Source organism: Hakea prostrata, chromosome 8 (genome assembly GCF_041222555.1).
Source record: "Hakea prostrata isolate BN-2017 chromosome 8, UWA_Hpros_2, whole genome shotgun sequence".
NCBI lineage: Eukaryota > Viridiplantae > Streptophyta > Magnoliopsida > Proteales > Proteaceae > Hakea > Hakea prostrata.
Window position 1 is genome coordinate 42,294,774 of NC_142607.1, and position 25,774 is coordinate 42,320,547.

Here is a 25,774-nt window from a genome sequence, read left to right on the forward strand (position 1 = left end):
TGGCTGAGTAGCTGCCGCTTTCTATCAAAAGATTAAGTTACCCACCCGGTGGTCCTCACATTTTCAGTATCCTTAATATTCCATTAAGATATACATATGCGTGTAAGAGAGGGAGATGAGGACGTTGGCATTTTATGAATTATTATATCTAAATCTTAATTCAAAAAGCTTAAGAAGACATATATTCCACTATGGACCCCTACACTTAAAAATGTAAATAGAAAATTGGTATGAAGTTGAGAAAGAATATGTAGTTTGAATTGTTCATGAAGCATCTAAAAGAATTCTTGTTAAAAGAATAACCAAATACTTGGCATGTAGTTAGGTTCCATAGAAGATGAAGGCTGAAGAGTCGGGGAAAAAACCCTAAAAAAATGCAAAAGAGAAAGAGAGATTTGGTTTTCCATCTTTGGGGTTAAATAACGTTTGAAAAGAATCTCACAGTTCACAATTATGTAACCATTCAAGTTTTAAGTGTCACTAGCGTGGAAAAAAAACATATGCGATGTCATGAAATGTTGCAAGACAGCAAGAAGCACGTCCAAAGAACAAGAGACCTTGCTTTAGTCCTACGCATTTATGTCATATGAAACACTTCGATCCATCGGATAGAAATGTAGGTCGAAATTTCGATCTTGTCCATTAAAATTCAACAGTCGAGGATATTTCAGATCCAATGGACTGAAATCTCACTTGATTGTCATGCACATTAATGATTGAAGCAATTTCGAAGAACAAGCCCGTAATCAGAAATTGTTTTTGAACCGAATGGGAGATATAGGCATATGGCTAAATGCCCGATTTCTTCTTTTTATATGTAAAATAATAAAATTAAAAAAATATACAATAAAACTCAACCGGGGATGTAGCTCAAATGGTAGAGCGCTCGCTTTGCATGCGAGAGGTACAGGGTTCGATCCCCTGCATCTCCAGTTAAAACAACTGCCAATAACTTTTGGTTTATACTACTATTCTATTATTCTTGTGATCTTCCTGAAAAAGGTTTATAAACAGAATTCATCTACTATCCATAATTTTAACACTTTAACAAGATCCATAGTACAACATACATAACATCTGATCCATATATAAGAGAAGCAATTGAGTCTACCACAATTTGATGGTTCAATCCCAGCAATAACAGTATTCTATACTAAGGCAACTACCAGAAACTATTTTATACAGCTCCTAATAAATGACAGAAAAGGCATTTGTTCTTGCCTCTAAGGCATGGAATATAGATAACAAGCAGCAAAAGAGGTGGTGGGTCTCAGACTTTCCTCATCAGGAGAAACAATCTTTGGTCAAGCTCAAAATTAGCAGCATTGGAAGGACCCCCCCCCCCCCCGTCACCATATGAAACATATATCTCACTGAAACCAAAATAATAGTCAGTGGCAAGACAAACCTTGAAGACTGGATTGACAGAAAATCGATATCTATAGTGGTTAAACAGAGAAGAATCAAAACAAGAAAACAAATACATGATTCAGAATTGGTGTGCCACATAGACTTCAACATTAGTTCCAGAACCTTCTTCTGAGATCTTGTACAGCTTCCCATGCATGACATATTCAAATTTGTCTGCCAGTGATTTCCTATTTCCCTGTACAAGCCCCAGCTCAGAGTACAGTAAGCACTTCTTGTTTCAAGGATGACCAATCCTGAAGGCATACAAATCAAATCATCCAACAGATTTGGGAATCTGACACTTCTCATTTCAAGGATGACCAATCCTAAGGCATACAAATCAAATCATCCAACAGATTACGGAATTTGACACTAAACAGATCAGGCTTAGCTGGAACAACCCCATCCCTGGAATCCAATCATTGAAATCTTAATTATAGACGCCTCAGCTATGAAGACTCAGGGACAGGCACAGTGATGAGTTTCCCCCACCCCCACCACTGAAAAATGAAAAACTCCAAGAAAATAATAAAACATCAGGGGGAAAGAAACAAATGAACAAAACCCAGAATGAAAAATAAAACAAAGAGGTTGATATGGGGTTCTAGGTGAATCCAGAAGGTTGAGATATGAACTACTGTGATTCAATACAAAGTCAGATGTAATTTTACCATTCACAGTACGTCCCACAAAAGAAAGGCAAAGAGTACCTTCAAAGAATCACAAATGATAACAAACAGAAAGAGATACATGATGGTATGATTTGTACTAAAACGTGTTCTCTTTTATACAATTTTCAACATGAAAATTTTGAAGGGCATTTTCAATAGCAGTGCCCCTTGGAGGTAGTTTGTGCTCATGGTTGGCAGTCTTGGATGGAGGCTGAAATCCATGACCCCAGTTATTGGGACCCTCAATTCTGCCCTCAATATTGACTCTCCTTTCTAGTCTGTTTGTCATACCAACTTCATCTACATACTTGACAAGCTTGGTAAAACAAAGTACTTTCCTCCAATAAACAAATTGTTGCATTGTTTCCCTTATTCAACTGGCTACAATGTATTTTTCACATTCAGGACCTTTTCTCAAATGAAATGACGGGGTACATCCACATGTTTGGTCCTTAAATGAAAAACAAGATTTTCTAACAATCATATCGAAGATGGGTAGTCAAAATATGGTGATAATCAATAGTTCACTAGTGGATGTGGATCATTCATAACTGCATTAACCATGTGGTTTCCTGCTCTACCATATTACTGATTCGTATCTTCTAGTGCTCGTGTCCATAGTATCACAACAGACAAATAGCTTGCACATTTCTTCTTTTCTGTATGGCATACCAAAATCAGGAATTCCTTCTCTATATATAGTAAAATGCAACGAGAAAAATCTAAATGAGGCTATGAAATGAGCATGCAAAGTTAGACTGAGTCAGTCAGAAAAATCTTGCCACCTAGGAGTTGCCTGTGTACATGACTGAGTCTTCCAGATCATCTATCATCATGACTTACTTCAGTGTCAACCCTAGTAGCGTATAGACAACCTGGCATCACTCATGCTAACTGCACTAAGAGATTTCCAGCCTATTTGTGCTCATGTAAGAACAACCAATCTTTGACTTGATCAATCTCAAGTCCCAGAAAGTGTCTACACTCTCCATGCCCAAATATTCCAAATTAACAGAAAGATAAGAAGTAACCCAGCATCAGAGATATTACTTTGAAAACAGAAACATGCCCATGTAGTCACCAAGTTAAAGCCCAAGGTTAGGATCACACTGTGATCGTGACCCCAGATGCATGATAACATTAGCATACTTCACAATCTTTGTTAAAACCACCAAGGTTTATTTATTTATTTTTCTGGTAAAGGAAACCGCCAAGGTTTTATGACATTTTGACTTTGATGAAGGCTGAAGCATAACTGGGTGTGACTCAGTAGGAATGCAGGGTTTCAACTTGGTTTCAGTACAAAACAGCACTAATGTTGATCAGTTTTGACTTTTGAGTGGCTTCACCAATTCTCGAGGGGTTGGAACACCATAACAAGAAACCCATATTTGGTACTTTCAGTAGACCACCCATATTTCTTAGTGGAGCATAAGTGTAGGAATTTTTTTTTTTTTTTTTTTGGTATAAAACTCGATTAAGAACAAGACATGGAAACTGGATGAGGAACAAGCTCCTTCAACCAGTGAGTGGAAATAGGCCAATCTAACGCCGTCTCAAACGCCAGGGCTTCCTGGGCCAAGGAGTGAGCTACAGAATTAGCATTCCTTGGAACAAAAGAGAAAAAACATGAGATGGGTGCACAAGCAAGCCGACGAATATCTTCAATGACATTCATCAAGCAAGTAGGAACTGGAAGATCAGGCTGTAAGAGCAGTCTTACGACGTTAAGGCAATCAGATTCTATGATGATTTGAAGCCAGCCTTCCCCTATTGCAGTCCATAAGCTATGCTTGATACCTAACGCCTCTCCAACTTCAGCTTCTCCGAATACCATTGGCATGGATCTTGCCAATACAGGATCTCCTTGCCAATCCCTTACAACAAAACCAATTCCGCTAGCTGATTTGTCTAATTTCAGCACTGCATCAGAATTTATTTTTAGTACTCCCCTTTCCGGAGGACTCCATGAGCAGCAATCAGCTTGATTCCTTCGTAGTTGATCACTTACCACATTGTGCTGACTAGCTCTTGAGTCACTTAAGGTATTCTTTGCCATGACGAACTCTATTGCTGCCTTTGATGCTAGCTGAATCACATCAGCAGGAAGCCAGCTGCCACCATTAAATAGATTTATATTTCTGGCTCTCCAGAGATACCAGATGATAAATCCAATCTGAGCTTCCAGGTACCTATAGATACCTTTGTCCACCGCTTTATATTGCCCCCACTCTGCAATCCATTGATCAGTCGTGTAATCCATCCGTTCATCAAAACGCAATCCTAGGTTCGAACCCAACCAAACCGCCCTCGCATAAGTACAATGAAAAAAATATATGCTCTGTGGTTTCTCTTTCCCCGCACCTAGCACATTTATCATCCACTTCCATTCCTCTATGTAGGCAGGTCACTCCAGCTGCTAGAGCTTGGTTACATGCACGCCATAGTAGTGCTCGCACCTTCGGTAACGCATTAAGGCTCCATATTTTTTTCCAGACTGCTTTATCCACTAATTCCCATTTTTTCGGGTTTGAGGTTGAAGCTTTCCTTCGTTTAACTTCCTGCTTCTCATTGATCAGCATGTGGTACGCTGATTTTACTGTAAAAATACCCCTCTTATCAGCAGCCCAAATGAGTTGATCCTCTACAGGGAACATTGGCAATTGGATTTGTAGAATGGCTAAAGAAATCTCCTCTGGAAACAAAGTATTCAGAATGCTTCTATTCCACATACCATCCATATCTATTAGATCTTTAACATTTACTATCTCCTCTGATGGTGCTATAGAGGCTGGAATACACCAATCTGCTAGTCCAGGAACCCATTTATCTTTCCATATATGAATGGAGTCTCCCCTCCCAACCCTCCAAGCAATGCCTTTCTTAATGACTTCTCTGCCTAACAGAACACTTCGCCAGCCCCATGAAGGCGAGCTCCCTATCTTTGCCTCCAGAAAGCTGCATTTTGGGTAGTAAATATTTTTCATAACCATAGCCCAGTGTGAAGAAGGGTCAGTTAGGAGTTTCCAAGCCAGCTTTGCCAACAAAGCTCTGTTATGTAAATATGTAATGAGCCATCCCTGAAACCGAGTCCTCCCATATCCTTTGACATGCATAAACGTTCCCATGACATCCAATGAGTTTTCTCATTACCTTCTATAGCTCCCCAAAAAAATGTTTCAGCCATTTGGGAATTTTTTCGATGAAAGCTCATGGGTAATCGGAAGTGCCCAGCTGCATAATTTGATATAGGAAGGGCTAAAGATTTTAACAATATTTCTTTACCTGCTGGTGACAGCAACTTCTGAGACCATCCTTGTATTCTTTTTTCCACTCTATCATTGATTTCATGGAAGACTTGTGTTTTTGAAACTCCAATTGTAGATGGGAGGCCGAGATACTTTGATGGACCATCTCCATATGGAATTTTAAAGATGCGGGAGATCCACCTTTTGAATTTAGAATGAGTGTTGCTGCTGAAACAGAGGCTGGATTTAGCTCTGTTCACTTGCTGTCCACTTGCTCTACAGTATGAACTAATGAGAGTCTTCACCTGATGTAATGTTGTTAGCTTTAGTTCTGAAAAAACTAAACAATCATCAGCGAAGAGCATGTGTGAGAGCCGCTTCCCTCTATTTCTGATTTGAATACCTTGAATCAGCCCTGAATCTTCTCCTTTGCGCATTAAAGCTGAAAACCCTTGACTGCACAAAACAAATAATGAAGGCGATAATGGGTCTCCTTGCCGTAGTCCACGTGTAGGGTTAATTACACATCTGATAGCCCCGTTAATTAAGATGGAGTATTCAACTGAAGTGATACATGCCATAAGTAGCTTCACAAAATGTTGAGGGAATCCCATATGAAGAAGGACCTGTTCAATGTAGGGCCATTCCATTCGATCATACGCCCTTTTCATGTCCATTTTCATGATAACCATCTTCAGCTTTCCTTTCTTTTTTTTCTTCACGAAGTTGAAAACTTCATGAGCCACCATTACATTATCTGAGATGGAGCGCCCCTCTACGAATGCAGACTGTTCTAGATCAATTGATTCTGGTAGAAATCGATTCAATCTAGCAGACAATATCTTCGTTGTGACCTTCATGTAGGTGTTAACTAAACTTATGGGACGAAAATGCTCGATTTCCTCCGGGCAAGCCTTTTTTGGTATTAAGCTGATTAGAGTGTCGTTGGCCTGAGGAGGAAGGATACCTGTTTCAAAAAATGATGTTAGAAAAACCATAAGATCTGCCTTGATGAGCTCCCAATATTTTTGAAGAAATAAAGGTGGGAAGCCATCAATTCCGGGAGCTTTGAGGGGGTGCATCTGAAACAAGCTAGTTCGTGCTTCCTCTTCTGAAGGTGGTGAGCTGAGATGTTGACTCTCTTGTTCATTGATTTTGGTGTTTAAAGCCTCTAACACCTCCTTGGTAGCCGTCGAGTCACACCCTTCTGTTGTAAACAATTTCTGATAATACTCTTTGAATTCTTTATAGATTATGGATTCTGACTCAGTCCAATCACCTTTGGGTGTTTTGATTTTCATTACCCTATTGAACTGCCTTCTCTGGGTAGTAACAGCATGAAAATATCCAGTATTTTGGTCACCTACAGCTAACCAGTCAACTCTAGACTTTTGAGCCCAAAAAACTTCTTCTTGTTGCAGCAATTCTTCCAATCTATTCATGAGAGAAATTTCTTGCTCCTGATCCGCCTCACCCACTGATCGATTTTGAAGAATTCCCAGCTGGTGCATAGTGTTCTGTATATTTCTTTGCAGATTTCCAAAGACTTTTTTGTTCCAGAGTATGAATTCGCTACGACACTGCCCAAATTTGTCATCCATAATATTCTCAGATTCCTCTGTTGCTTTTTTCCTCCAAGCCATATCAACCACCATATTAAAATCACCATGCTTTAACCACATTGCCTGGAATATGAAGGGTCTAGGTCCCCTTTGAGGCTTTCCTTCAGAATTGATAACTAATGGGCTGTGATCAGACCCGATTGCCACTTTAGTGAAAACAAGAGTTTCAGGGAAGGTAGAGCGCCATGTATTATTTGCTAAGGCTCGTCCAGGACGAATACGTATTTCATTGCTGCCTTTACGCTTGTTACTCCACGTATATGCAGGGCCTTGAGATTGTAGGTCCATTAGATTGCATTGTTCTACCAGGTTTCTGAAGTGGGAAACATCAACGCTGCCTTTACAAGACCCTCCTAACTTCTCCTGCCACCTAAGAAAAGAATTAAAGTCCCCTGCCATAATCCATCTCTGATCTCGTATTTCTCCAAAGCGTTGAATCTGTTGCCAGATACCCTTTCTGTCAGCTCGCACAGGGCTCCCATACACTCCAGTGAAATAGAAACCAACTGTATGTGGTGGTTGAACGTAGACATCCATGAAATTTTGTGAATAGCTCTGAACATCAATAGCAAATTCCTTTTTCCATAGTAAACAGAGGCCACCTGCCAAGCCAATAGGATCCACTACTGCCATTTCATCCATATTAAGCTTTCTCCTGATACCTTCTAAGTAGATCTTCTGTGCTTTAGTTTCAATCAAAAAGATAATATCCACTTTATTTTCCTTTGAGAGTCTACAGAGATGACGAACTGTGAGAGATCCTCCCATGCCTTTACAATTCCAAACCAATATCTTCATTGGCTCCCGTGGGGATGGCAGCCTGCATCCTCCACGGGGGTAATGGATAAAAAATGTTCTGCTTCCATAATCAAATTACCTCTCAATTTTTCAACACTTGTGAGTTTCTTGGCTTTAACTTTTGCCTTCAAGCTTTGTGCTGTCTTCTGCTTTCGTTGTTGACTTTCACCATTTCCTAGCTTAGGACTACTACCAGTGGGTTGAAATTTCTCCATCTCCTTTTTTTGCTGATCCTCTTCTTGAGATTCTGGTGCATGTTGTGGTTGAATGTTTGCAGGATGTGAACCTGGTAAGGGAGCAATCAAGCTAGGCCCAGGTGAGTTCCTTGAAGCATGATATTCACTTAACGTTGAATGGTCGAGTGGAAAGTGGCCAGCTGGATTGTTGAAAAAAATGCTTTGATCTGGTAATTCATCCGACGGATGGGAGTGATGGGGCAACATTTGGGTATATTGGTCACAGTGAGTCGGGTGTTGGGTTATGGTTACTTCAGGCTGGATTAAGGATATGGAAAGTCGGGCCGGGGGGTGGGGTGAGTTGGGATTGTTGTTTGGTCAAGTAGGGAAAAATGATTTGGGATTGCACCGTTGTTGGTGGGGTCCACAATTGTGGAGAGGAGTGAAGAGTTACCCTAGTTAAGTTAAGGGAAAAGTGTGAAAGGTGAGGGATGATGGAGAGGAGGAGGTTTGACAGCTCTATTTGGGAAGTCGTGTGTAACGGTTGGGATGAGGGTGATTTCCCCGACTCCAGTATTTGTGAGAGAAGGGATTGCTGAAATTCTGGGGAATATGGTGCGGCGATCAGATTGTCAGAAGGATTTGTTGGACTGGTATTAGCAACGATTGGTGGGGATGAAGGTGGGTCCTGTGGCCTGTCAGAGGTACTTGCATCAGTCAGATGCACGTCTTGCCTCAACCGTCGCATTGTCCTATTCAGGGTAATGACAGAGAGGTCAGATTGTGGGTGCTGCTCCTTAGGAATCTCCCGGTCGTCGTCCCTACCTCCGATGAGGCACCTGCCGATGGGTTGTCGAGGTTCTTGCTGGTGTGGACATGGTTGAGCTTCTGGGGTGTTGGGTTTCGGATGGAAATAAAATTTTTCTGCTCGTTCAATTAACCTTCCGTCAGGGGGTATTCCTCTAAATCTCATTTGAAAATTTCCTAGCCTGGTGAAAATCTGCCGTGTCCCATTCATGCTCGCCAGTGGCTCTCCGATCATACATACTCGTACAGCGTGATTCATCGTGTCCTAACAATCCACAAAAATAGCAGAACAAAGGAAGGCGTTCGTACTTGATTAACACAGCTAGTCGTCGTCCTCCAATGTTTATCGGAATCAAAGTCTTTAGTGGTTTGGTGATGTTGATGCGTACTCTGCATCGACAATAAACAATACGAGTTCCAAATTGATTACCATTGATAAGCATACCTTTGAGCGGCTCTCCTAATTTCTGAAGAAGATGTGAGAGATTCTCCTGGGTCGCTACATCAGAAGGAAGATTGTGGACTTGGATCCAAACATCCATCGTATTAAACCCCCATTTCTCATCCTCTCTCCATTTTTCTAGCATTATTAGGGTACCTGAGACTGTCCAAGGGCCTTCCGCCAACACGTTCTGCAGGTCTGTTGGATGTTCAAAACAGAATATGAATTTCTCCGCTTCATTTTCGAGAACCTCTACAGGAAATCTCGTATTCCAAACTTTTGGTAGTCCTTCCACTACAGCCTGTCGTCGAAATGGCTTCCCCGACAGCACCTTGCCCACCAACGTACTATCAGGAGAAAAATTACTAATCGCAGACATTCCGACCTGCAGATGAACTTCTGTTTCCTCATCCGAAGCTAGGTCTTCAGGTGTTGGCTCAACATTTGGGAGGTTTTGCTGGTGCATCTGGTTGGTGGCTCTTTGAAATGGTTGCCGATTGTGGTGAGAGCTAAGGGGGTTTTCTCTGTGAGAGGGTTGTAGAGGCGGACGAATAGGTTCCGGCAGCCTGCCTCCTCTTGAATATCTACCGCCTCTCGCTCGCTGAGGAACCATTGAACCCAGAGAGAAACGACTGAAACAAGTATTACTCACAGCAAGGAGGAAAAAACTCGGACACTCACGAGGAGGAAAAAACTATCGTACGTATCGTGAGCATAAGTGTAGGAATACTACTTCAATGCATCTACTACAAGGAAAGGTTTTGTAGGGGGAGTTTTAGTCTTGATTGTGAACTAGAAATTCTTTGATGAGTAATATTATATGAATTTTTTCACGTAATGCATATTTTAGTAGTCTTCATTGAACTTTGTGTGTTCTAATGCTAAATACAAAATATACAACCGACTCTGCTTGCACTAACAAATCAGGATATAAAACTAAACTACCAGTTTGGTTTTTTCACAACCTAAAGGTTCTGGTATGTTTAGAGACACTTAGATATGGTTGGACCACTTAATACGGAATCTTTATGGTTAATCGGGTATAACCCGGTTGTCCTGCATCCAACCTGGGGACACCCGTTGTCTACCTCCCTTTTCTTTATCAGACTGGACCCGAGTGGGGCTTCACATGTAGTCGGGACATGACCGACTGAGACGGATGAGACGCACATCCCAAATAAGGCGGTCTTTCCCAATAAGGATAGTCAACTCCGCTACCGACTGTGCTGAAGCCAGTAACAGAAAGGCGAGATCTCCGGATAGGCAACGGCTCTTGTCGGGCTAACTTACCAAATACATAAAAGGTAACACTTACAATATAAAAGTAGAGACATACCCCTCCGGTAAGAAAGCCAATACACTCTTGAGTATAATCTTGTGTAGCTTTTGCACGAGTCCTTACTCTGTTCATTATCTGACTTTGCCATCGGAGGTGGCTGCCCGGCACACAAGCCGGCCCGCATCTAACCTTTCTTGCAGGACTCATCGTCTCGAATACGAGAGGAGGCTCAGTCGGATCCAGAAGCATAATTGATCCGCATCAGTTTGGCGCCGTCTGTGGGAACGACAAAGCTTTGAAGCCATGGTGCGACGAACCAACGGACGTTCCCGACAAGAAAGTACCGGGGATGATCGAGTAATTCCCGAAGAAATGGTTGACCCATCAACCCACGAAGAACAAGAGGGACTTCAGGACAATCTGGTTCTGGAAGATCCGAATGCCGAAGGAACTTCGCGAGGTCCTCGGGACCAAGCCATTACGGCAGATATGGAGGAGATACGAAAGGGCATGCTCGAGATGCAGGGGGTACTACGCGGTTTGGTGCATCAAATCGGGGTCGAACAAGGACCAAGGCGTAATACCCAATCGGGAAGGCTGATGAGAGCCTTTAGGACAGTACGAGGATCCCGACATCCAAGGCGTATCCTAAGAGTAAAAAATACTCGGGAACAAAGGGAAACTCATCCCGATCGTAGTAAGCGCCAAACCACGCCCAATGGGACAAGAATCAGTGCCTTAGAACGTATCTCGTTACCGCCTAAGACAGGATCCTTGCCCCAAAGGAATCGTCGGGAGGAGATCGAGGAGATCGAGGATAAAGAAGAAGAGGGGGAAAGCCAACCCCGGCCTTCAAAGTCGAGGATTTCGACATCTCGAGCACCATCCCATAAAAAGGAGGCAACAGCTCCTCGTTCGAGGGGCGAGCATGTCGAATCTGATGAGGACGGCGCAAGGCAGAATTGGCTACGAAGGCGAGTAGCAGAGGTCGAACGAAAGTTGGAGGATCGGGATCATGATGAAGATCTAGACGTAGTGGATAGGGAACCGTTCTCGGACGAGATCATGAACATGCCTCTTCCCAGAAATTTTATCATGCCGACCTTGACCCCTTTTGAAGGGAAGACAAATCCCAAGGAGCATATCAGTTACTTCAAGTCAGTAATGACTGTATTAGGCCGGGAGGACGAATTGCTCTGCAGAACATTCCCAGCGTCACTCAAGGGACCAGCCATTAAATGGTTCAGCAGCCTACGACCTGCATCAATTAATAATTTCCGGGAGTTGGCCCAAAAATTCATAGCCCGATTCCGCAGCCCGATCTGGGAGTAAAAACACGTCCGATAGCCTTTTTGGCATACCACAAGGAAGGAATGAGTTTATTCGGGATTATCTGAAAAGATTCGACGAGGTTGCCATCGAGATCGAGGAGCTTGATGATCAAGTTGCGTACAGTGCGCTTTGGAGTGGCATCACACACCAAAGACTTCTGGAAGTCCTATTAACGGACAAGCCAAAAACGTACGGGACGCTGCTACGCAAATGTCAGAAGCAAGTCAGTGTCTATGAGGTAATAAATGCTCGGGTTAAAGCCGATCGTGACAGAAGATCTGATCGGGACGTGGATAAGGGATCCCCGGGTGAGAGAAATCAGGGATCAAAAAGTAAGTGGAGACGAGATCAAGGAAAGGTGAGTTACACACCCCTCAACACAAAACCATCAGAAATCCTGATGAATATTCGGGAGAACAAATCTCTGAAATGGCCCGGGAAGCTACGTGCACCACCAGAGGAGCGGGATATGACAAAATATTGCCGATTCCACAAGGACTATGGCCACCACACGAACGGGTGTCGAATTCTCAAATCTGAAATAGAGAAGTTGATCCAGCAAGGAAAACTTGGTCAATATGTGAGAGAATCAGGAAAGTCCCGAACTTATTCGCCAGAATAAAAAAAGAGGGCCCGATCCCCTAGTCCAAAAGAAACCATCAAAAAAGCAGGCAAGGTAAAGGAGAAGGTGGATCGGGAAGAGACGCCTGTGTATGTGATTATGGGAGGTCCAACTGTGGAATCCATTAGGAAAGCAAAGCTGAAGGCTCGGTTCGTAGGGGCTGTTCATTTGCCTAAAAAAAGACAAAATCCAACATGCCCAGAACCAATAACTTTTACGGATGCAGATCTGGATGGTGTTATATCACCACATGATGATGCGATCATCATCAAAGTCAAAATAGCCAATCGGGAAGTTCACCGAGTTTTGGTGGACACGGGGTCATCCGTTGACCTAATCTCATACGAAGCTTTCAAAAGATTGAAGTTGGTCGATGATCTGCTGACCCCTTCGTCAACACCACTGTATGGTTTCGCAGGGTCTTCTACAGTGGCAGAAGGAACGATTCTTTTAGACCTCAAGATCGGGAAGTCGCCCCGAGATACTTTGATACATGTAAATTTCATGGTCGTAAAGGAATTGTTGGCTTACAATGTGATTCTGGGACGTCCGACACTCAACGCGCTCGAAGGCAGTCGTGTCTCCTAGGCACATGAAGTTAAAATTCCCGACTGAGGCTGGAGTAGGAGAATGTTGTTCTGATCAGTCATCTTCCCGACAATGTTATACAAATTACTTGAAGGAAAAACGTAGGCCAGAAAGTTCGAGAACTGCTCTGAACGTCGAATTTCGAGATGATCGGGACGAGGAAAGCATGCAGCGGGCAGAGCCCGTAGAAAAACTGGAAAGAATACAATTGAGTCAATCCCTTCCCGACAGAGGAACGTTTATTGGCACGGAACAACCGGAAAGCTTCAAGAAAGAGCTTACTCAGTTCTTATGTGATAATGTGGATATCTTTGCATGGTCGGCAAATGACATGCCCGGGATAGACAGGCGGGTAGCAGAGCACAAACTCTGGATACAGAAGGGTGCTATCCCGGTCATTCAGAAGCGAAGGAACTTTGCGATAGAAAAGCACAAAGCGATCAGGATCGAAGTGGAGAAATTGGAGAAGTCGGGCTTCATAGAAGCGATTGAATGCCCAACCTGGCTGGCCAATGTAGTTATGGTCAAGAAGGCAAATGGGAAATGGCGAATGTGTACCGACTACACAGATTTAAATAAAGCTTGCCCAAAAGACTGCTACCCTCTCCCGAGGATAGACCTCCTGATCGATGCAACTGCCGGGCATGAAGTCCTTAGTTTCATGGATGCGTACTCGGGATATAACCAAATCTTGATGAGTCGGGAGGATGAAAAACACACCTCATTCATGACTGATCGGGAAAGCTATTATTACCGGGTAATGCCTTTTGGTCTGAAGAATGCAGGGGCCACTTATCAGAGAGCTGTTAACAAAATCTTCCAATGGCAAATCGGGAGAAACATGGAGGTTTACGTTGACGACATGCTCGTGAAGAGTTTAATTTAAGCAAGGCATTTGGCCGACCTAGAAGAAACATTCGATGTGCTTAGAACGTACCAAATGCGCCTGAACCCTGAAAAATGTGCCTTCGGGGTTTCTTCGGGAAAGTTCCTCGGGTTCATGGTTTCTCAAAGAGGAATAGAGGCCAACCCGGAGAAAATCCAAGCTTTTATCGAAATGGCACCTCCTGTTACAATAAAGGAAATCCAGTGTTTAACCGAGAGGGTAGCCGCTTTAAATCGTTTTATATCCCGGGCAAGAGAAAAGTGCAATTCTTTTTTCAAAGCATTAAAAACCACATCAAGTTCGGGAACAATTACATGGACGCAAGAATGCCAGCAGGCATTTGATCAACTCAAAAGGTCCCTCGGGACAACACCTCGTCTTGGCACGACCAGTAACCGGGGAAACTCTCGCAGTTTACCTTTCAATTTCACCAACGGCAGTCAGTGCGGTGCTGGTCAGAGGAGATACAAACCAGAACCCTGTCTATTATGTGAGTTATGTGCTCATAGATGCGGAGACACGGTACCCGGACGTGGATAAGCAAGCATTGGCGCTACTTGTGGCATCACGAAAGCTAAAGCCTTATTTTCAAGCACACTCGATAACGGTCCCAACTAATTTTCCACTAAAGAAAATACTTCAAAGGCCTGATGTGGCAGGAAGAATGGTCGGGTGGTCGGTGGAGCTTAGCGAGTACCAGATCAAGTTCAGACCGAGGACGGCCATAAAAGCTCAGGTACTGGCCGACTTCGTTGTCGAAAGCACCTTACCACAGAGGGAAAATCAAACAGCATCAACTGAAATCTCTGATCTGTGGATTCTACACGTTGATGGATCGAGCAGTGTTTCCGGATCGGGAGCATGCTTGACCCTCAGCAGCCCCGAGAACTTTACCATCAAATACGCTATAAGATTCAACTACCAAGCTTCAAATAATGAGGCAGAATACGAAGCTGTTATAGCAGGCCTACGGGTGGCCCGAGCTCTCAGAGTCCGGGAATTAGAGATCCAAAGTGATTCTCAACTTGTGGATCAACCAGATTAAGGGGGAATATGGTGCAAAGGATGAAAGAATGGCTAAGTACTTGGTCAAGGTTGGACAGTTCCAGGCTTTCTTTGATCGGGTAACCTACCGACAGATACCCAGAAAAGAGAATGAAAAAGCAGATGAACTCTCCCGATTGTCCCTAACAAACTACAAAAACTTGGACTCGGCAGTTTACATTGAAGAACTAAGCAGCCCGAGCATCCAGGAGGTAGAAACCTTTGAAATCAATAAGGAACCAGACTGGACAACACCTTTGATTACGTATATTCGGGACGATGTTCTCCCGACTGATCCGAAGGAAGCAAAAAGAGTCCGGAATCAGGCAGCTCGATTCACTATTGTCGGGGACCAGCTGTATAGAAGGTCGTTCACAAATCCTCTCTTGAGATGTGTCGGGCCATCTCGGGCAAGCTACGCCCTAGCTGAGATCCACGAGGGCATCTGTGGCGCACATATGGGCGGAAAGGCGTTGGCACAAAAGGTGTTACGGTCGGGCATCTTCTGGCCTACAGTACAAAAGAACGCAATTGAGTATGTCCGCAAATGTGAACGATGCCAGAAACATGCTAACGTCCCGAAGTTACCGGCAGTTCCCATGATGTCTGTCTCGAACCCGACGTCATTTGCGATGTGGGGAATGGACCTTGTCGGGAAACTACCAAAAGCTCCCAAGAATCGGGAGTATATGGTGGTTGCAATAGATTACTTCACAAAATGGGTCGAAGCTGAACCATTATCCTCCATCACAGAAAAACAGATGGAAAAGTTTTTTGAAGAAAAGATAATATATAGGTTCGGGATACCTCGGATCCTGGTGACAGACAATGGAAAACAATTTGAAGGCGCAGGATTCAAGTCCTTCTGTATGCGATATCATATAGAACATCGGTTCGCCTCAGTTGCCTACCCTCAGAGCAATGGGCAAGTAGAAGTCACCAACAGGACACTTCTTGATGGGATCAAGAAAAGATTGGAAAATAATCGGGCAATGTGGGTCGAGGAACTCCCGAGTGTCCTTTGGACGGTGCAAACCCCAACAGGAGAAACTCCTTTTTGCTTAGCTTATGGAACTAAAGCCTTAGCTCCCGTAGAAGTGTTAGCTGGATCATTACGATATGACGTTTTTTATGAAAGCCAGAATGACCAAGGCCTAAGGGAAAACTTAGATCTTTTGCAAGAAGTCCGAACAAGAGCACAACAAAAGAATCTGTTGTATCAAAAAAGAGCAGCACAACACTACAACTCTCGGGTCAAAGGCCGAAGGTATCGATCGGGAGACCTGGTTTTGAGACGTATTGGGGCTTCAGATCCGAGAAATCAAGGAAAGTTAACTCCAACATGGGAAGGACCTTACCTGGTAGAAAAAGAAACAAGGCCGGGATCATACCGACTGAAAAACGTGGAGAGTGGAAAACCGATCGATCGTTCTTGGAATTCCACCAATTTTAGAAAGTATTATCAATAGCCCTTATAAGTATCGGGTCTGTCCCTTTTATACTTACGCCTCTTACAAGGCCTTATATCTTTTTGAGAAAAGATACAATAAATTCGGGTCTATCCCATTTACATTTCTCCTTTTTGAAGGACTTACATCTTTTCTTAAAAGATACAACTCCTTCGGGTCTCTCCCGTTTGATTAATTACGCCTTTTTGAAGGACTTACATCTTTTCTTAAAAGATACAACTCATTCGGGTCTCTCCCGTTTGATTAATAACGCCTTTTTGAAGGACTCACATCTTTTCTTAAAAGATACAACTCATTCGGGTTTCTCCCGTTTGGTTAACATTCCCGTACAATTTCTTTTCGCCTTTTATAAGGACTTCGATCTTTTTACAACTCATTCGAGCCTTTCCCGTTTGACCTTTCGATTATTATCGACTTTAATGAGGATGCAACGAAAAATAAAGGCAGAATATTTGATTCATTCATAAAAAGATTACAGTATTTGAGATCGGGACAAAAAGAGACAAAAAATCAAAAGATACCAAGTCTCGAAAGTCTTCAGTCAATCTTTACGGAAGGGCTGCCGAGAAGATTCTCTCCAGTGGCTGGCTCGACCACACCTTCAAAAGACTCCTGCATACCTGCAGTATCAGCTGGGGAACCTTGACCCTCTTCTTCCACAGGAGTTCTCTCCGGATTATCATTTTGCAACTCACCAGCCTCTTCTCGAGCTAATGCTTCTTTGTCTTCTCCACCTTCTTCCTCTCTTACTTCTTCCTCGGGAGAAGGTTGGGGAGGAGGATCAATATAATCCATAGCATCAGGAAAAGGGAAGAATTCAAGTTCGGGAAGACCCTCAGGTCGGGGACGATTGAGCTCATCATATATCTGAGGATCTAAGAGCTTCTCCAACTCTAAGGGACGAGGAAGTTCCGTCTGCTCCATAACTCTTTTATAAGCAATGCGCAACCCTCTTTTGAAGGCGGGAGTAGCAATGGCCAAAGAGAGATTTTTAAATTCTTGAATCTGAAAGTATTCCTCCAGCACACCTCGTCTAAGGGTTTCAGATCCCGAGGACTCCAGCTCCTTTAACTTATCTCTCAGCTGGGCGTTCTCATTCTTCTCTACCACCAAGAGGGCCTCAGACGCCCTCAAGTCTTCAGTAACCTTCCCGAGTTTCTCCTCGAGGTCACTGACTTTTTCTTTGTATTTACCCTTGCTTTTGGAAAAGACGTCCCTTTCTTTCTTAAACTTGGCCGCCTTTTCTTCGGCCTCCTTCAGCCTTTTCTCTGCTTCCTCCTTCTCGGTTATGGCAGGACGGGCCCGAATGTTTGACTCCCCGTGGAGGCCCGTACTGACTTTTCCTTTGTATTTACCCTTGCTTTTGGAAAAGACGTCCCTTTCTTTCTTAAACTTGGCCGCCTTTTCTTCGGCCTCCTTCAGCCTTTTCTCTGCTTCCTCCTTCTCGGTTATGGCAGTACGGGCCCGAATGTTTGACTCCCCGTGGAGCTGTTCGCGGCCAGTGCTAACTGCTTAGCTTGATCCCGAGCCCTACGAAGAGACTCGGAAAATATGTGGACTGCACCAACAACATATCTGAAAAAGAAATGCTCCTCGGTTAAGACATAAACGAAAATAAGGAGGCGGGAGGAAAAGAAAGAGATGAATTAAGAAAAGGAAGCACCTGAATCCTTCATTGAAAAACTCCCTATTCGGGAGATTACACAGATACATCTAGTCAGCATCATTTGTGGCCTCATTCAACCACTACTCGGCGTACCCGGAATCACCAAAAACGGTGTTAAGGCCGGGATCGCTAGCTGAAGAGGAGGGCACGACCTCCCGGGTAGGTTCGTCGATACGAACCCTTTTAGGAAGGCGAGGAAGGCCGTCCGCCTTACGTTTTTCAGCTCCCGAAGAAGGAGCTTTCTTCTTTGGACTCTTATCAGTCCCGATTGTTATTGGCTCAGAAGATGGTTGGCCCGAAAGGGGAACTATCCTTGCAGGCGCTGAAACTTGTGCTGGAGTTTTGGTTTTCAGCACTCCCGAAGCAGACGGTTTGTTGGTAGGCACAGGTTTTCTTCTTCTTGCCTCGTCCATGTTCCCGAGCGCCATTGCCAGTAGCTCATACTCAGAAATGTTGTGGCTCACTGGAAAACAAAGAAGATATATCAGGTCAGCACAACATGAATGAGAAAAAAGCAACAAAAACAGAGACTTACTCGGGGAGAAACCCCATAGCTGAAGCACTGACTCATACTCCATGGAATACCCATGGACTGCGAGTTCATCATTGTCAACCATATTAATGATCTCGACATATTTCTCCTCCTCGGGATATAGGTCCACCGGGATATTTAGACGATCAATCTTCCCCTTGGGTACTTCCTGGAACTGAGTACGGAAGGGCTTGGGAGAAGGTGGCTTGAAGAAAAGATAAAATTCCCTCCACTTCTTGGTGGTGGATGGGAGGGAGTCTTTTAAAATGAAATTCCCTTGAGAAGAGGAAATTCTTTTGGACAGAAAAAACCAACGGCGTTGGCTGTGAGGATGAAAGGAGTAATAATGATGGAACAGGCCGAAAGTCGGGAAAACTCCCAAGGCTTTACAGAAGCCGACGAACCCGATCATGATTCGCCAACTGTTCGGGCTCAAGTTAGACGGGCTAAGACCGTAGTGGTCAAGCACATCAACAAAAAGATAATGCAAAGGGAGACGCAGCCCCCCGATGAAGGCATCGTAGTACAAGGGATAAAATCCCTTTGGAGGACTGTTCACCCTCTGACTATCGGTCGGGAGAATGATCTGATATCCCTCGGGTATACCAAAGCTAAGTTTAAATCTTCCTAAATCTTCAGGAAAAAGGGAACAGAGGTAGAATTCTAGTCCCGAGGAGTTTTGGACAAAATTAACATGCCAAGGACTCAAAGGCTCAGACTCGGCCAATGCTAGAGCGGCAGAGTCCAGTTTTTAACGATCGGGCTTACGGAGAATAGGCCCCTGAAAACCACTTGGGCGTTGAAAAGGTGGGCGAGGAGGAGCTTTCGATCTTGACGACCGGGAGGTAGACGGAATATCTGTTTGCAGAAAAGCTTGAGAAGTTGAAGCCGGAGGGTCTCGGAATGTGGCAAGAGACTCGGGTCTGAAAACGCTTTCAACAGAAGGTGTGGCAGACTCGAAACAGCGGCCGGATTCAAGTCTGAATCCCAATTAGGACCTTCTCGGGACTCAACACTAGGGAATGGCTTCTATCTCGGGCTCTACTTCGTCCTGAACAGCTGGAATGGTTGGGGTTTGAGCTTCACATTGTTCCTTATCCTTACGGAACATCTCAAGAATTTCCCCAACAAGCCGAGGATCGTCGTCTTCGGTAGAGCTGCTAGAGGAGCCAGATCGCTCCTCATCTGAGGTTTGCTCATGAAGGTCCTTTAGATGATCCCCGGTTAGGTTGAATTTCCTGGTTTGATCACTATCACCTTCGCTAGCGTATCCCTCGACCCGACGACGTTTCTCCCGATATACGGGAATGGGAACCTTATACTGATGCCTAAAACCCCTTAAGCTCACTTTTGGTCTCTTCGGGGCCTTATATTTCCTCGAGGCCATAAGGAGGAAGAAAACTTACTGCTTGAAGACGAGGAAGGCTTAAGAGACTTTGAAAGTTAGTCGGGATTGGTTCTTAGTCGAGAGCGAAGAAAGCAGTGGGAAGGAAACGAAGAAGAGTATCCCTATTTATACTAACCGAATGAGGCGTTACACCCTTTGATCGAACAGTTACACCTATTGATGATCGACGGTTACTAAGGGAAGACGGTTCGACTCCCCGAAAGCGCTCATAATGAGCCTACTCGCAGCTGCTTGACGTGTCGCTTGCAGACTGGGCGAGGAACTCGAGGGGAGCCGTTACAAAAAAAAAAAAAAAAAAAAAACGGCCGGTCACTTCATGACAAGCATTTAATGCATCTTGAGTTAATGTTTTAAATGCTTCCCGGATAACGTGGTACAACAGCAAGAGTAAACGATACTCCTTTCAATGATCGGGGGATTTCCCGAATAACCATCAGGTCAGACATCAGATGGTTCGACTTCATTACTATCCCGAACTTTGCACACAATGATCGGGATAGGGGGCTTATAATACGGAATCTTTATGGTTAATCGGGTATAACCCGGTTGTCCTGCATCCAACCTGGGGACACCCGTTGTCTACCTCCCTTTTCTTTATCAGGCTGGACCCGAGTGGGGCTTCACATGTAGTCGGGACATGACCGACTGAGACGGATGAGACGCACATCCCAAATAAGGCGGTCTTTCCCAATAAGGATAGTCAACTCCGCTACCGACTGTGCTGAAGCCAATAACAGAAAGGCGAGATCTCCGGATAGGCAACGGCTCTTGTCGGGCTAACTTACCAAATACATAATAGGTAACACTTACAATATAAAAGCAGAGACATTCCCCTCCGGTAAGAAAGCCAATACACTCTTGAGTATAATCTTGTGTAGCTTTTGCACGAGTCCTTACTCTGTTCATTATCTGACTTTGCCATCGGAGGCGGCTGCCCAGCACACAAGCCGGCCCGCATCTAACCTTTCTTGCAGGACTCATCGTCCCGGATACGAGAGGAGGCTCAGTCAGATCCAGAAGCATAATTGATCCGCATCACCACTGAAATGGACAATCGGAATGCCAACCAAGACATAAAATGTTTTAGTCAGTTTTGATAAGAAAACTGAAAACTTCAGCCTTGAACCTTACACTTCAGTACTTAATTATCATCTTCCTAAAACCATCAATCCCCCGTCGAGGGAACAAGATAAGAGATAAATGTTTATCACCAGCCCATCAGAATGTGGAACAATTTGAAAGTGTCTAGGAACCCCCCCCCCCCCCCCCCCCCCCCCCCCCCAATATTCATAGGTGATATCTTCAACACAAAAAAAAAAAAAAAAAAAAAAAAAATGTTGCCCCCAACAACCAGGGGGTGGTGCCGCCAAAACAACAAAAAAAAAAAAACCAAAAAAAAAACCCCACCCAAAAAAAAAAAACCCCACCCCCCGTGTTAAATAAAAAAAAAAAATTTTTCCGAACCCCAAAAAAAAAAAACAAAACAAAGTTAAAAAAAAAAAAAAAATCAAACCACCCCCCCACAAAAAAAAAAAAAAAAAAAAAAAAAAAACACAAAAAAAAAAAAAATTTATATTTTTTTTTGTTTTTTTCAAAAAAAAAAAACCAAAAAACAAAAAAAAAAACAAAAACCACTCAATCAATTTATTTAATTTTTTTCACACCCCCCCCAAAAACCCCCCCCCCCCCCCCCCCCCCCCCCACCAAAAAAAAAAAAAAAAAAAATGAGGTATTTGAGTCATACCCAATTAGGTTGAGGTACTCAAGTTATACCCAACTTATTGTTGAGGTATTTGGGTCATACTCAACTTATGTTCTAATATGAGCCATCAGATTAGTTACGATCTAACGGTGTAATGGGCCTTGTAGGAGAGTCCAATTACCAATAGAATTCAGTATTTATTCTATAAATACTAGCTGGAAGCAATGATGCAGGTATTCCAAACTAGATACTCAGGGTGTAATGCTTTAAGCAACCTCGTGCTTAAACCCTAACCCTAACAATCTTAAAGCATTAGTTTTCTTGAGAAGTTCTTATTCAGAAAAAGGTGATCGACGTTACGATCTACGCTGCTTGGAGTGTTCTGCGACTCAAGTAATCAGTGAGTAATCCTCCCTCACAAGTAAGTGGCTTCCTCCATACTTACTGATTTTCTCTTTTGAAGAATAAAGTTTTCGTTCTAGTAATCATTAGATTCAAACGAACGAATTTTTAGACGGAACGAATAAGTTTTTTGTCTTGATCGTTTTTTTTTGAATTAAATATTGTAGGTAACAATCTTTATCAACAGCTATTCTGACAATACCTGAATGAAACGAGTAATATTTTTGAGTTTCCCGTGAACCAATGCTAGTCATTAGCCTTTGAGGTAGTGAGGTCATGCGGTCATGAGGTGTTGCTTGAAAACCTTTTTGTTTTTGACTCGGTTAATCGAGAATCAGGTTATGTCTTTGGAAAAAAGATAAAGTGAGTTAACTACAATTCCTTTTTTTTTTTTAGTTTTTTTTTTTTTTGGACATTAATAGTTCATAAAGCAAACAACTTTATTAAGGTAGACATAAAGTGTCTTTTGGAATTCTGACAAACCATATTTTTTGGTTAACCTACAAACTTTTTGGAATTCGGTTTTTGAGGTGGACATAAAGCATCTATGTATGATTATATATATTGGATTTTTTGAATTGAGATTATATATATTGGATTTTTGAAGAAAGTAATCATCATGTTTAGCTTTCCGTTATTTTAATTGATACTTTAATAAAGTCATCATTAGTTTTTGTCTTTTGATACTTAAACAATTTGGATATCCAAAGTCATCATTAGTTTTTGTCTTTTGATACTTTTAACAATTCGGATATCCAAAAAGTTATCAATTGGTACTTTAACTCTGCGGTTTAACTCTACGGTTACATGTAGGGTGAATCGATTAAAGTAATTACTGTTGTTTTGTTATTATTTAATACTTTAACAAAGTAAATTGATTATCGTGTGAATAACTAATGTTTTCCATTATTGGAAAAGAAAATTAGTTACTTCAACCTATTTTTGGCGGAGCCGAACTGACAACCATTGGTATTGGCTACTAAGATACCCTTAAATAGTTGTCATATCAACATGAAGACTGATAACACTGAGCCTAGACATTTTGTAGCCATGGTAGGCGCAAAGGAGGTCAACACCAGTACTTCTTCAGATTGGTGGTTGGACTCAGGAGCTACATGTCATGTTTGCCACAATAAGAACTTGCTGATTGATAGCATCAAGGTTTCAGAGACTGTAACAGTTGCAAATGGAGCATCAACCATGGTAACCCATAGAGGAACTGCAAATCTGACTCTATCTTCAGGTAAGGAACTAATTTTAAAAGATGTTAAAGTAGTTCCTAATTTAGAAAAGAATTTAATTTCACTTAGCCTTTTATGCAATGCTGGCATGTGTATTTCTTTTCATAGTGGTAGTGTAACTTTAACTGTTAACTCTCACTATTTTGGTCGTGCTTATCTAATTAATGGTATGTATAAACTAAGTTTAGGAAATGAGATTAAACCATATTAGTTCAAGCTTAATTGATCCTATTACATTGCATTATAGATTGGGACATGTGAACTATAGGAAGATGGTCCATTTTTCCAAAATTTATAATATACCATTAGATAGGTCTAAAAGTTTTAACAGATGTGATGTGTGTGCCCAAACAAAAATTACTAGAAAACCTTTTCGTCAGGTTTCTAGAAGCACACAACTTTTAGAATTAATACATTCTGATCTTTGTGATTTTAAAAATTTCACAACTCGAGGAGGACAGAAGTATTTAATTACCTTTATAGACGATTTCTCAAGATATTGTCATATTTATCTGTTAAAATCAAAAGATGAAGCATTTGAAAAATTCAAGATTTTTAAGAGTAGAGTTGAAAATCAGTTAAATTTGAAAATTAAACGACTTAGAAGTGATAGAGGAGGTGAATATTCTTTGACAGAGTTCAAAACTTTTTGTGCCTCTGAAGGTATAATTTTTGAAACTACTGCACCTTACTCACCCCAATCAAATGGTATAGCTGAACGTAAAAACAGGACGTTAATAGAAATGTTGAACTCCATGTTGTTGACTGCTGGCATGCCTTCCTGTTATTGGGGAGAAGCAGCATTAACTGCGAATCACATTCTGAATAGGTTACCACATTCAAAATTGATTGAGACTCCATATGAACTATGGTATAAACATCCTTGTAGAATTGACCTCTTAAAGACCTGGGGTTGTATTGCTTATGTAAGGATACAAGACCCAAAAAGACCAAAGGTAGGACCTAGAACAAACATTTGTGTATATCTAGGATGTGCAGAAGATAGTGCTGCAGACCGGTTCTTGGATCTATCAACCAATGTGGTGATAGAATCTAGGGATGCAGTGTTCTTTGAAGATAAGTTTCTTCGAGATCAAGGCAGAACCTTACCAGGTCTAACAGAAATGGTTACGGAATCGATAATGGAATCTGAACCAATTACTGTTGACACTAATCCCAATATGATCATTGAATCAGAACTTAGGCGTACTTCTAAAAGAGATAGAGTACCCAAAGATTTTGGTGATGACTATGTAACCTACCATTTAGAGGATGATCCATCTACCTATAAGGAAGCAAAGAGATCTAGGGATTCTTTGTTATGGACAGAGGCAACTGATGATGAGATGCACTCTTTACAACAAAATAACACATGGACTTTAGTTGATTTACCTAAAGGTGCCAAGTGTGTTGGTTGTAAATGGCTATTGAAGAAGAAACTAAATCTTGATGGTTCTGTAGCTCGATATAAAGCACGTTTAGTAGCTAAGGGCTATACTCAAGTCAGTGGGGTGGATTATTTTGATATCTACTCACGGTCTGCCATCTAGCCACGATTAGAATTCTTCTTGCTTTGGCATCTATTGAGCACTATGTTGTGCATCAAATGGATGTAAAAACAGCCTTTCTCAATGGAGACCTAACTGAAGAAATTTACATGAACCAGCATGAAGGGTATGTCATGAAAGGTATCGAACATAAAGTTTGTAAACTAAACAAATCTTTATATGGTCTTAAACAAGCACCTAAATTATGGCATCAAAAATTTGACAAAACAGTAAAGAGCTTTGGGTTTCAAACTAGTAACTCTGATAAATGCCTTTACAATAAGTATATGTCGAATAAGGTTGTAATTATTTGCTTGTATGTAGACGACATGCTGATTCTTGGTTCTGATCATTCTGTAGTGAGTGACATCAAAGAAACCTTAGCTAAAGAATTTGACATGACGGATCTTGGTGTTGTAGACATCATTCTTGGTATGAAAGTAAGTTTTTTTGAGCAAGGAATTACCCTTAGCCAGTCCAGTTATATCGAAAAACTACTTTCTAGATGGGGATATAGTGAATGCAAACTGGTAGAAACACCATATGATTAGAACAAAAAGCTTATACCGAATACTGGTAAAGCTATGAATCAGTCAGAATATTCTAAACTGATTGGTAGTCTCATGTATGCAATGAGTTGCACTAGGCCGGACATAGCCTATACGATAGGCATCTTGAGTCGCTTCACATGTAATCCTAGTACGAAGCATTGGACTGCCCTTGAAAGGTTAATGAGATATCTTAAGGGTACTACAAACTATAACCTTTGCTATCTTGGACATCCTCCAATTTTGGAAGGATATTCTGATGCATCATGGTGCTCAGACAAAGGAAACAACAAATCCACTAGTGGTTATATATTTACACTAGGTGGAGCAGCTG

The 25,774-nt window shown here is 42.3% G+C and overlaps 1 long non-coding RNA gene and 1 other non-coding gene across 2 annotated transcripts in view; one reads left to right on the forward strand and one right to left on the reverse strand.

The window, feature by feature from the left end:
• The first annotated feature begins 859 nt into the window (after positions 1–859).
• Positions 860–932, forward strand: TRNAA-UGC (transfer RNA alanine (anticodon UGC)). The gene has a single exon. It is a non-coding gene; the product is annotated as a tRNA-Ala (tRNA).
• A 17-nt stretch (positions 933–949) lies between these two features.
• LOC149007993 (uncharacterized) overlaps positions 950–25,774 on the reverse strand; it is a 28,236-nt gene continuing 3,411 nt past the window's right edge. Inside the window, exon 3 of the long non-coding RNA XR_016175219.1 lies at positions 950–1,373. This is a non-coding gene — a long non-coding RNA (uncharacterized LOC149007993). The remainder of the gene's footprint in view (positions 1,374–25,774) is intronic.